Below are 12,397 nucleotides of genomic sequence, written 5' to 3'. Positions count from 1 at the left end.
AAAAGAGGAAAGTTCTTCTGTCAGAAAACGTAGATTCTAATGAAGGAGACATCAGCACGTGTCCTGTTCTGCCATGCAGGGCCACTTTGGGGTACAGTTTGGCCCCAGCGAACCTGGGTACCTGGGCAGACAGAGTCTTCATTGCCCTATCCCCAGAAAGGCTGCCATGACTCCTCTCAGGTAGCAGGGCATAGAATTGGCATTTCTCAGAGGTTGAAACCCCAGAGTCAGGGCTCTGGTGTCTAGACTCACAACCCACACATCCTGTGTCTATGGCACTTTAGAAATTGTCTCCTCTGTACATCTCCTTAGATCCTCCCAACATCGCTGAGCCATGTGAGGCACACGAGATGGTTTCATTGATGCCCCCATTGTGTTTGGTGTCTTTCCAGAAGCCACGCATTCGTGGGTGACAGACAGGGGCCTGAGGTCAAGCACCTGGTTCCCAGTGGCCCCTCTTTCCGCAGTGGTGAGCCTCAGGGAGAGCCACCTCCAGCACAGACAACTCTAATTCCCAATGGGGATCAAACCCACAGGAGATACTGGGCACCTACTGGCACAAGGCCCTGTAGCAAATGCTGGAAAGAGGAGGACCCCTGAGAACACTGGCAGGGTGGGGAAAAGCCCCGGACATTTTCCAGAAGGAAACAGTGATGCGTTCTCCTGCTCTTTTCTCCTTGCAACTCCCTCTTCTTCTCCCTCTCCCCATCCTTCCCAGAACCACTGCCAAAGCTGGCTGCACTAGAGTAACCAACCCATCCAAACTTTCCACACTTCAGCACTGCACGCCCCATGTCCCGGGGAACCCCGTGATCCCAGGCAAACCAGAAAGGTCGGTCAAGCCGGCTGCGCGTCACGTAGACGGTGCTCCAATCTGATCTTTTCTAACGGCTGTGTGTCCTGGGGCAGTTACCTGCCTTCTCTGAGTTCCTATTTTCTTGTCTGCGAATGGAGATAATACTACCCCCCAGGGCTGCGGTGGCGATAAAAGAGGGGATGTAGGTTTCGGGAGTTTGCCAGTGAGCCTTAAACAGCTGTTCTCAATACCTTTGGAGGCTGCACGGCGAACAGTGTAAAAAGAGACTGACACGGTGGCAAAGGGCTTACGAGCTGGTTGATGCCTGCTGAGTATCTCTTTTGGAGGCCGCATGCCAAGGACCATGTGACCACAACAGAGGTAGTCGCACCCGGGCCTCTGAAGGGCAGCAAGCGAGAGACTGGCCAGCAAAGCAAAGCAAGCCCACGATCTGCCCCGTCCTGGGTGCTACTTTGATGAAGCACTTACCGTGTGCCAGACACAAAGTGCTTTATGTGCAATTTCTCGTGCAATTTCTCATGCAATCTCACAGCAGCCCCTCCGTGCAGCGTTCTAATCCCCGGTTTTAAGGATGAGGAACCTGAAGCTGAGAGAGATCTAGTAACTTGCCCAAGGTCACACTGCTGGGAAGGACAGAGAGGACGCAGGGCTGCCTGACCTCAGGGCCTCCGGCCCTAACCACCGCCTAACCGTACGTGGGAGACGTCCTCCGCCGGTGCCTCGGCAGGAGCTGACCACTTTCCCCCCCTCTGAGCAGAAGGAACCTGGCATTTGGCGAGGCGCTGGGCAAGCTGATCGGCCTTGGAGAGAAGGGGAATTAGCAGGCGAGCCCTTGCTTGCTGGGAGATGGCTTACCCTAAAACCCTGCTGGGTTTCCCAGAACCCTGAATAAATATTTACATAATCTCGTTACACTGCTCCAGCTTCAGACTGAGGAGAAAGCATAGAACCAACCCAGGTGTGTGAACCATTGAAGTTTGGACTTTTTTTTTCAACAGTCTAATACGCAGGCTCAATCCTGTAGACTGTCCATCACAGAGGAAAGGGTTCCTGACTTAGAGTCAGACAGGCTTTCACCCCAGCTCGATCACTGACTAGCAATGCCACTTTAGATAACTCGAGGCTCAGTTCTCCCATCTGTAAACTGGGCATAATGCCCGTCCCAGTATCATCACCATCATCATCACCCCTTGTGAAGTACTTACAATATGCTCAGCACCCTACTTGCATCTTTGCATTCAATCTTCTCAAAACCCCTTTGATGTAGTTACTGTTTTAATCTGTGTTTTATAAATGAGGAAATCGAGGCTTGGAGAAGTTAGGAAATTTAGCCAAAACCACACATCTAAAGTGGCAGCGCTGGGTCTGAAACCCAGGCTGTTCAACAGAAGAACCTTGCTCTCTACCCTCTCTCCTTCATCCCTGTGTACTATCTCTCATAACATGTTCTGTAAAGCTTTCAATGAGATGACACATGTGAACATGCCCGAGTCACAGGCCACCCTCTGGTAGGATCCTCCACTCCTCAGTTCTCAGCTCACTGTTCCTTATGAGTGCCTGGAAAGAAGAGAGAGGGGCTCGCAGTGGGCACAGCCTCTCCTTGGGAGCACCCCTCCTTCCCGAATTGTATTGCCCTCCCAGCTGATAATAAATAATTCACCAGTCCCCATAAGCATCTGTGAACCTGAGAGTGACTCCGCAACCCAGAGGGACCACGGCGAGAGCATCTCACTGCGGAACAAAGCCGGGTAGTAACCCGTGGGCAAAGGTAATTACAGGCTGAGAGGCAGTACAGAGACCAAGGGCTGGCAGGTTTATAGGACTTTGAGGATGAGTCACAACCTCAAAGTCTTTGGGGAGGTCTAGAGGCTCCACCAGACCACTGGGGACCCAACTAGAATTTTTAAAACAAAAGCACAAAAAAGCCCCCACACCCTATCCAACTACAACCCCACATGACTGCCCTGCCTTTCCTCCCTCCATAAGTCCACGCCTAAGTCCCCCACTACTGCCCCGTCTAGCCCAATACTCTAAAAAAGGATGGGAGGGGGTGTGGTATTGAGAGTGCGATAGAATTATCAAATATACAAAAATCGGCAATGTGGTTAAAAATGGAATTCATGGCTCTTCCTGTTGTCCTACAACAGGTTATAAATGGGTCATTTTTTATCAAAATAGAAAATTAAAACCCACCACTATCCTATCTACAGTCTATGGCAGCATCTTCTATGGCCATGTTGAGCCCTACCATGCTGAAAGAGAGGCTGTCCTCAGCATTTGGGTTTAGGATCAGATAGACCTAAGTTTGTGTTCCATATCTGCCACTCTGACTGTGTGACCTCGGCCAAGCAACTTGATCTCCCTCAGTTTCCGCTTCCTCGTTTATTAAATATAGAATATAACAATATTAACTCTGTAGGGTAATTAAGGGGATTAAATTAGGTAATACATGTAAAGAGCAACTTTTGTCACTTATTTATTATTTCCGTATTTCTGAATTCTGTTTCCTTCTTCCCAGCACTAAGCCTTCTGTCTTACACAATTTTCATTGTCTACCATCTCCCCATTTTTCATTGGGATCAACTCCCTGCCCCTACTAGTGGGAGTTTTTAAATGGGGCCAGTTGAATTGAGCAACTGCAAACTCAGATTCCTAAGTATTTGGTTACCCCAGACTTGCCAGCAGTGGGGCCTGTGTTGTCAGTACCAGGTTCTAGAACTTGCCTATGGCCCCTTGTTTTAGATTGCAAAGGCTGGAGACACCCCTTTCCCTCCCTCCCCACTCTCAACTCCTCCTCTTTCCTAGACTCTCACCTGCACACAGCACCAAAGGTCATGGGCTCTTTCCATGGAAATGCTATTTGGTTACCTGGTGTTTTGCATGTTGTAACACCCAAGGCCTGGATATGACAAGCCACAGCTTGACAATAACAAAGTCACACTTTTAAAAACTAACATCCTCCATCTTTTCCACACCCTCCTCCCTTCTCAAACTACCATCCTTCCAAACACAACAAAAATCTGTGCATCAAAACTTTCTATAATAACAATAACAACAATACTTTGTTGTCTTAGGCACAATGCTTTGTGCTTAGAGTAGTAGACTATGCCATTGCTTCTAGATTTTCTGTTTGGAAATGTGCTACTCCATTGAAACCTCAAAGCAAGCTTTCCATATATTCTCAGGCTGGATTCCTACCATTTTATTGGGTAACCATTGCTCAGATGGCCCCAGCCTACTGAGGCTGGGACAGAATGGACTCTGGGTCAGTTTCCTAGAGTTCTGAGTCCTACGTGAGTGTCTGGACTAGGATCAAGGAACCGAGACATTTGGTTACGAGTCTGATGCCCTCCACTGAGTCTGCTTCTCGGTCTGGAAAGTAGAGAGGAAATGGAACAACCCAGTCCACTGCCCTACAGTTCATGTTTTCAATAAATACATAAGCACCTATTGTGCCCCAGGCACTGCTCCAGGCTCTTGAAATAGAGCAAGAACTAAAACGGATTTAAACACACAAAAGCCTGTCCTCATGGATGTACATTCTGGTGCTGCATTTGTAAGTGGCTACCAGAGGATACAGGGGCCTGGATTTCAACCATATTGACTCACATAGCGAGAAATCTGTACCCTTTCTAGTTCTTTCAATCCTTCCCAGACTTTAAAGAAGACCTCAGTTGGCTGCTGCCCCTTTTCAACAGAATGGGCACGGCTGCAGGAGCCAGTGCGAAGGGGATCTCTTGTTGGGTTTTCATCCTGTTTATTAACAGTTTACATCTTTATATAAAAGTGATGCTAATATTTCATCAAAAGTGGTGATATAATCACTTTTTAAATTCTTTTAATCATTGTAAACAGTATCTAAGAGACTAAGAGACTGGTGGTCAATGGATGTAGCAAAGCCCTGAGGGTTTGGGAGACTGAAACTGGGCAGTGCCCAGAGTGTGGCCAAGGGCATCGTTGCATTTCAACACCCAAAAAGCTCACATCACCTTGTTCCTGGGCTTTTAAAAATCAGATTTGGGATAGCCCAAAGTTTCATTGCTTAATGCTTTCATTAATCCCACATCTGTCACCTTTGTCCCCCACCCACGCTCCAGCACCCCCGGGCCCACCCCCACTGTCTCTGGGAGAGGCCGCAGGAGCTCGGTCTGGAGCCCAACAGCAAACACTCTGCCCTATCTCCCTTATCTCTGTCTCCACACTTTCACTGAGGGCAAAGGTCACTGGCGGGAAGCTCCCTCCAAGTTAATTACCCTTCTGTCCTCACAAGCCAACAAGCTCCTCCCGCACTAAGTGTGGAAAACCTGTGTCCAGCCCCGGCTGAACCAGTTCGTCCCCCAGCCCGATGGGTCCATCACTGGCTCAGCATCAGAAGCACTGGAAGGGTATTGCCAAAGTGGAAGGGACCTGGCCACCCAGCCAGAGTCGCCGAAAGATGGGGCCTAGAAAGCTGGCTGCTGTGCTCCTTCCAAGAGTCTGAGGTCCAGCTGGGTCTGGAAGCCGACATTCTTGGTTGGAAACGCCTACTCGGTAACCTTCCTGTGTGCCCGAGCAACGGCCCCTAGTTATCTTATCAGGGCAGCAAGTGCAGCGTCTGGTACTTGGGCTTGGGAGTTCAGCAAACCCGGTTCAAATCCTGAGTTCATCAAGAGGAGGAAGTGGCTGAGTGGCCTCAGGCAAGTGGCTTAACCACTCTGAGCCTCAGTCCTCTTTGCTCTAAAGTGGGAGTAACAATGGTTCCTACGTGCCCTCTGGTTGTTTGAACGATTCTGTGACATTATGTATGTAAAGTGCTTTGTGGAGAGACTGCCTTAGAGTAAGGGCTAGAGAAATACCCGCTGGTGTTAATACAGGATTGGTTTTTATCTTGGTAACCGAAGGGTAGCAAAGTGGTTTGCAGGAAGACAAAAGAACAAGAGGAAAGAGGGAGCCCCAAAACAACCCGTGCTGTCCAGATCATTCGTAACTGCCCCTTTCCCTTAGAAATATGAGGTCCCTAACATCAGAGGCCAGGATTCTCGGTCACTCCTCACCACTCGCCCTGTCCTGATTTCTACCCACACTGACTTGTGGCCGTAGTTACTGAGGACTCACAGCCATGAGACAGGGTTTCTCCAAGAGAAATAAAAGAGGGGGTGGAGCCCCTGAGAGGAGCAATCTAGGATCCTCGTATCATGGATGAGGGGGTTTCAGAAGGCCCTGTCTCTTCGCCAACAGTGTCTCCCCTACACTGGAGTCCTTTTCTTCATTCAGAACCTGGGGACCAAGGAAGGTGACTCAGCCACGGTCTTACTGCCAGCATCCCAGCTCGCACCACCTCACCCCACTCCACACAAAGGGCTTGGCCAACAGTTCCGTGAGGACATTTGTCTCTGGCCTCCATCAGTTGCCTGACACAATGTCCAGAGCTCAGGATTATTCGCCACTGGAATAAATGAACAGTTTGGGAAACAAAACTGCTGCTGGGAGGAAAGCATAAAATTTAGCAGAAGCAGCACTTCTGACTGTATTGCCTCAGGACTCACCTTGGGATCCTGTTACAAGGCAGGTGCTGATTCAGGGAGTTGGGGATGGACTGGGATTCTGCATTCCTAGCAGGCTTCTGGGTGATTCTGACAGAGCTGGGCCCAGACCAGAACCTGGAGCCAGATCACCTGGATTTAAAGCTCAACTCTACTCCTTACCAGTGGTGTAGCCTTGACCCAGCTCCTGGGCCTGGGTTTACTTGTCTGGAAAGGGTGGAGGGGATAATAATAGTTAATGTTTTATGGAGTTATTGGGAAGTTTAATTTGTTCATAGGTGTTAAGCACTTTGCCCATTGTCTGGCACATGTTAAGCACTCAAAAGCCTTTGGCTGTTATCAGAAGGTAGGAGAGCCTACCTTATAATAGGTAAGGCAGCCTTCCCGCTTTCTGTCCTGGACCCCCACCCAAGGAGAGTCAACAAATTCTTTGTTGGCATCCAGTCAGCCTTGGTTCAAACTGCCCCGAACAGCCCCGAGACCAAAAAGAATGAGTTCACCTGGACAGTTAATGGCAGGAGCAGCCCAGGGCACGCCCCGACCCTGCCGAGGGGCAGCTGGGGCGCTGAGCTGATGCAGTGGCCACGAGCAGCCTTGCAGAGCTCAGGCTCCAGCTGGCGGTCCTTTGGGTGTGTTTTCTCTAAAAGCCTCTGAGAGCTTTCAGGAGGCAGAGCAGTTTTTTATCTACAAGATCCTGAAGAGCCAGGAGGTAATAAAGGTGATGAGGTAACTACAGAATCCTGCGGATAGCATCTGGGAAGAAGGCAGGCATGCTTATTAGGGGAGTTCTCAGAAGACAGACATTAGAAGCTATCAGGTCAGCAGGGGTGAGAAAACTGGGAAAAGGGGAACCAGGTGCCCAAAGGTTGGCTCCTTTTCCTCTGCCTGGGGACCCTTTGTCTTCACTCTCAGCAAACCCTCCCACCGCCCCACCCCCACCCCTGCTCCGCACCTTCCTGCCCCGCAGCAACATAAGCACCCACATTGTTCATACTAAGGCTTGAATGGCTGTCAGCAGCTTCAGGGGAAAGTCTGGAACTTCCGTTTTCCTGGAATCCAAGTCTTTGGCTAAAGGGAGAAATACTCTACTGAGAACATTTTAGACATCAGCCATGGGAAATTGGCAGTTGGAAAGAAAGTGATGCAGTTTAAGGTCAGGAAGCCCCGAGTTTGCATCTCAGCTCCAGCATTTACCAGCTGTATATCCTTGGGTAAATCATCAAGTTCCTAATCTATCAACTAGGGCTAATGGCTCCTAAGCAGGGTGGTTGTGGGATTAGAGAGACGGTGTAGGAAGCCCCTAGGATAATGCCAGACTGACATCGGCAATTTCTCAGTTAATGACCATGACCTCCCCAGGTAGGGCTGACCCTTCCCTCCTGGATCCCAGCCAGTCTGTGGTTTCCTCGGCAAGTTTGGCAGGAAGACTACTGGAAATCATTTCAGTAGTGTCTGTTTCTTTCCCCACTTTCCACCATGAGCTCACTGAGGGCAGGGAGCCTGATTTATCTTTGATCTGCACATCCTGCACCTGCTGCCATAACAAATGGGCCCATTCAGAGCCTGACCTTAGAGATAAAGGGAGCCTGGGAGCCCTCCCTGGGGACCTGCCCCATTTGTCCTTGGGGCTGAGGCTTAGCTGAAGGAAAGGGCCTGTGGAAAAGAGTGGCCACTGTCAGACCCCCAGTCTGGGGTTGCTGCAGCCCTGCCAAGACTGCTTGTCATTTCTCCTTAGTGAACAACCTCGTTTGATCCCAGCTCCTCGGGGCAGGTGAGGTCCTGGCGTGTGCGGGCAGGGAAGCTCTAAACTCTGGGTTGGGCATTTTCTCCATTGTTTCACTCTCTTATCTCCAGCTAGTTAGTGATTAACTGCTCTTTGAAGGTTTCCCAGCTTCCAAAGTTCCCCAGGAGCACAGGTGGCCACTGGGTTGGAGCAAGGAGTCTGACTCAGGGCCCAGTTCTCTCTGCAAGACTAGGAGCACCCAGAGGCACAGCCCCAGGTCATGGGCCCAACAGGGTGGAGCCAAGAGGTTTGGCACTGCAGTAACTGGCAGGGGTTGCTGCTGGGAAGAGCACGGGGGAGGGCTTCCTTGACACTGTTTCCTTGGAAGTGTGTGTGTGTGTGTGTGTTTGGGGTTTGGGGGATGACAACCAGGACCTGGGAGAGAGAGGGCTGACTTTCTCTTACCACCCTGCCTCCACCACATTCCCAGGGCTTCTGCACAAACCCTGTCCTGCGTAGCTGCCATCAGATAAGAGCTGCAAATGTAGTAGCTCTAATCTGATGACTACCACACAGGTCAGGGTTTGTACATAGTGGGAGCAGCCCCCTCCCACCCCTCTCTGCAAGCCCCACCTCAGCTGGGCCATCAAGGACCCCAAATAGAAGGACCTTTCCCAGGGACATGAAGACAATTTGCTTTCAGGGTGTGGGCTCCGCCTTTTCCTATCTTTAATGCTGGGATTTTTGATTTGAGTCTTGGACTTCCTTAGAGGGATTTTCAGGAAGACCTTTGAACCCCTAAAAATATACACAATTAACAAAACTATTGGGACTGCGCACCTAAGTTCTTTTTTCTAGAAATGGGCTTCCATACTCAGCCAAAATGCCACGTCACCCTAAAACCCTTTATTCACTTGCTGTTCATTCCATTGTTTTTGGGTGGGGAGGCAGACCTTTATCATGACATAGAGGCCCCTGGATGTCCTCTGTCACCCTCTCCTTCGGCCCCAGCCTGGATCACAGCATTCAGGCCTCACTGGCTCCCTCTCTGCCTCTAGATTTCCTCCTGCTCTTCTCACAGATGCGCCTTCTCGTAGCTCAGGTTCAACTCCAATGTCTCACCCTCAGAGAGGCCTGCTCCTGCTGCCCTCGCTGAATCAACATCACTCCATCCTGCTCCCTGTTCTCCACAGCACCCTGTTTATATTTCATAATGCACAGACTGTGTTGCTTTATTTGCTTATTTAGCGTTTAGAATGCAAGTTCCTTGAGGGTGGGACTTCCTGGCACTCACTGCTCCAGCTCCAGTGGCTGGGGTACAGGAGACCTCAAACACAGGGTAGGATGGATGGATGGATGGATAGATGGATGGATGAATGGATGGATGGATGAAAGAAAAGCTTTCCTTGGGTCCTCATAGGGGTTGGTTTTAAACCCCCAAATTTAAGAACTATTGCTCTAAGTCAAACTACAGCCTCTGAGCCAAATCTAATTCACTGTTTTTGTACAGTTGGTGAGCTAAGAATGTTCTCTATGTTTTTAAATGATTTAAAAGATCAAAAGAAAGATAATATTTAGTAACATGCAAAAAAAAAACCAACCATATGAAATTCAAATTCCAGTGCCCATAACAAGTTATATCAGAATCATCTGCTGTTTACTCTCTATGGCTGCTCTCACACTACGACAGCAGAGCTGAGCAATTGTGACAGAGACTGTCTGGCCTGCAAAGCCTGGGCCTTTACAAAAAAGTGTGCCAACAACTGCTCTAAGTCAGGCTAAGAAAGGGCTAGAGGTGGAATCCAATCAGGAAAGGCTGGGGGAAGGGAAAGAGATAAAAATACAAGAGGAGGGAGAAAGAAAAAGAGAAGCAGTAAGCTGAAAAGACAAATAGCATTTTATTTTATTGAGCACCTATTATGTACCATGCACTATGGTTGGTTCTTTATCTACTTTATTTCTCAGTTCTAGATAAAACTTCAAGTAGAGGCAAATCATTGGTCAGGAAGACTTCATTCCCAGACTCCATGCTTCCTCTGAGTACTTGTTGCCTGTTGACCGTCCAGTCTCCTCTCCTGTCAACAAGGCACATGCCTTTCACAAAGCATTTTCTGTTCCAGACTTTTCTACCTTTCCTCCTGCTCTTCTCAGAGATCAAAGCTTTTTTGTCCCTCTTAGTCCCTTAAAGTCCTGCTCTCTGCTAAGTGATGGGGGGGATGAAGACAAGTTTTCTCCGTATTGCTTTCACCCCCACCCACGCTACCCAGCATGGTATATGATGCATAGTAGGAACTCAGTAAATATTTGCTTAAGGACTAAATTAGACAATCAACCACACAGAACCTTAGTTCCCTTAACTACCGTTTCTCAGGGTAGAGGACTCCAGTGGGGGGCACTTCTATAAGAAAGATGGGTGACATCAGATAGATCCTTGTCAACAATGTGACAATCCCCCCAAAGACTGTTCCATAGAGACCTGGGGGCGCTCAGCCCACTCCCCCACTTCCTGCCCTGCTGCCCCTCTGTGGAGCTGCCCACCTCTCAGCCCCAAAGCCCCTGTCCCTCTGCTTGTCCTATCACTGTTCTAGGCTCTTGACTGGTCCAGGGGGGAAAGTAATAGAATGAGGGTTGGCAAGGTGGACAAATACAGCAGAAAGGGGGCACTGTAATTGGAAACTGCACTCCATCTGTGGTTGCCCTGAGACAGGAGTAGGAAAAACCAAGCCAGCAAGCTCAGTCAGAAACCAGTCCCAGTGACCTCCCTGCGTGATAAGAGGTGACAACACATCTATCTGGTATTTCCTGTGAAAGGTGATGACTCTTACTTTGGTGGTTGGTTTGAGAAAGAGGGCAGGCTTCCTTACACAAGGGAAGAGAGAAACTCATGAACACTAGTCCTGGGAGTTCAGGAGAGAAGAGGAGGGAGTGGAGATGGGGACAGGTTTGTTTCAGAAGAAATATGACTGATGCCTTAGTGAAGCCAACTGGAAGGGACCTAACCCTAACTTGGCCTGGTTCCTCTGTTTGCTTCTAATGATGCCATTGGCTAAGGGCTCTCCATCTCCTTGTGCCTTCCCCACATTTGCTCGAGTGCCTTCTAGTGACAACTACCGATAGCTCTTAGGGGACCCCAAGACTGGAGGGAAAACAAAGGCTCTGGGTCACAAAGACCCTCTTTTCAGGCAGTAGGAAGGTCCCAAGGAAGAAAACCAGACGGCAGCCACAGAGAAGAAACCGGAAGATCAAGCCACAGGACCCAAGGGAGGAGAAAGCTGGCCTGGGCGGACCGTCCTGACTTCAGATGTGGCCCGTCTTTTCCAGAGTAGAGCAGGACCTTTCTAAGGATTTCCCCACCTGCACCTTCATTTTGCGAAATGCCCTTGTCTCTTCCAGGGTGAACGGATGTTTTTGCACTGGTGAAATTCAGAAAGAAAATACAAATGTGTATACAATTTGTTGTCTTTTTCATTCCAATAAAAATTACTTTATTGAGGGAAGTATCAGGCTGAAAGAAATATATATTCTCACAACTTAAATTCACTGCTAAAAAATATAGAAGAAAGTCAATTTAAAAATGAGCATCTTCAAACACATGAAAAGATGGTCAACCTCACTGATAATCAAACACAAACTAACATGTGAGAGGCCACCCTGTATCCTTCAAACTGGCAAAACTAACAAATCTGGTGAGAATAAATGCTAGCCAGGGGGTAAAAGGAAGGGATTCCAACCACTGCTGCTTCAGGACTATAGACTGTTATGAACACTTTGGAGATTGATTTGGTAATTCTAGTGAAGAGGAAGATACAGATGCTGGTGACCCAGCAAATCCACGTCCAGACACAAATCCTAGAAACTTCAGGCAGGAGCAGCTCACAAGGTGATGGTACAGGACATTCATCCCATTACTAGTTGTAAAATGAACAATTGGAAACAGCCTAGATGTACTTCCAAAGAAGGGGGGGAAATCATGGACAGCATCCACGTTTGTTGTTTCATTCATTCATTCTTTCATTCATTTTTCTTTCAACAAATTTCCATAAGTTCTATAAGAATCACCTGGAAGTCTGTGAAAAAGGCAGAATTCCCAGCCCCATCCTCAGAGTCCGAGCTTGAGTCTGGGAAGCGGTCCGAGGAGGGAGCTTGCGCTAGTGTAACACATGATGCCAACGCATGTGGTCTTGGAGTCACACTATCTGACCATCCATCCTGACATTATCATTCAAGCTGGATTACAAATCTAGATGGGCCACGTGTGCTCCCGGGTTACTCATCACTTAGGTCAAGAGTCCTGGAAAGGCAGGATGGGGGTCCGGGGCTGCATTTCCCTTCTAT

This window comes from Miniopterus schreibersii, assembly GCF_964146895.1.
Source record: "Miniopterus schreibersii genome assembly, chromosome: 12".
In the NCBI taxonomy this organism is placed as follows: domain Eukaryota; kingdom Metazoa; phylum Chordata; class Mammalia; order Chiroptera; family Miniopteridae; genus Miniopterus; species Miniopterus schreibersii.
Note: the sequence above shows the minus strand (reverse complement) of the source record.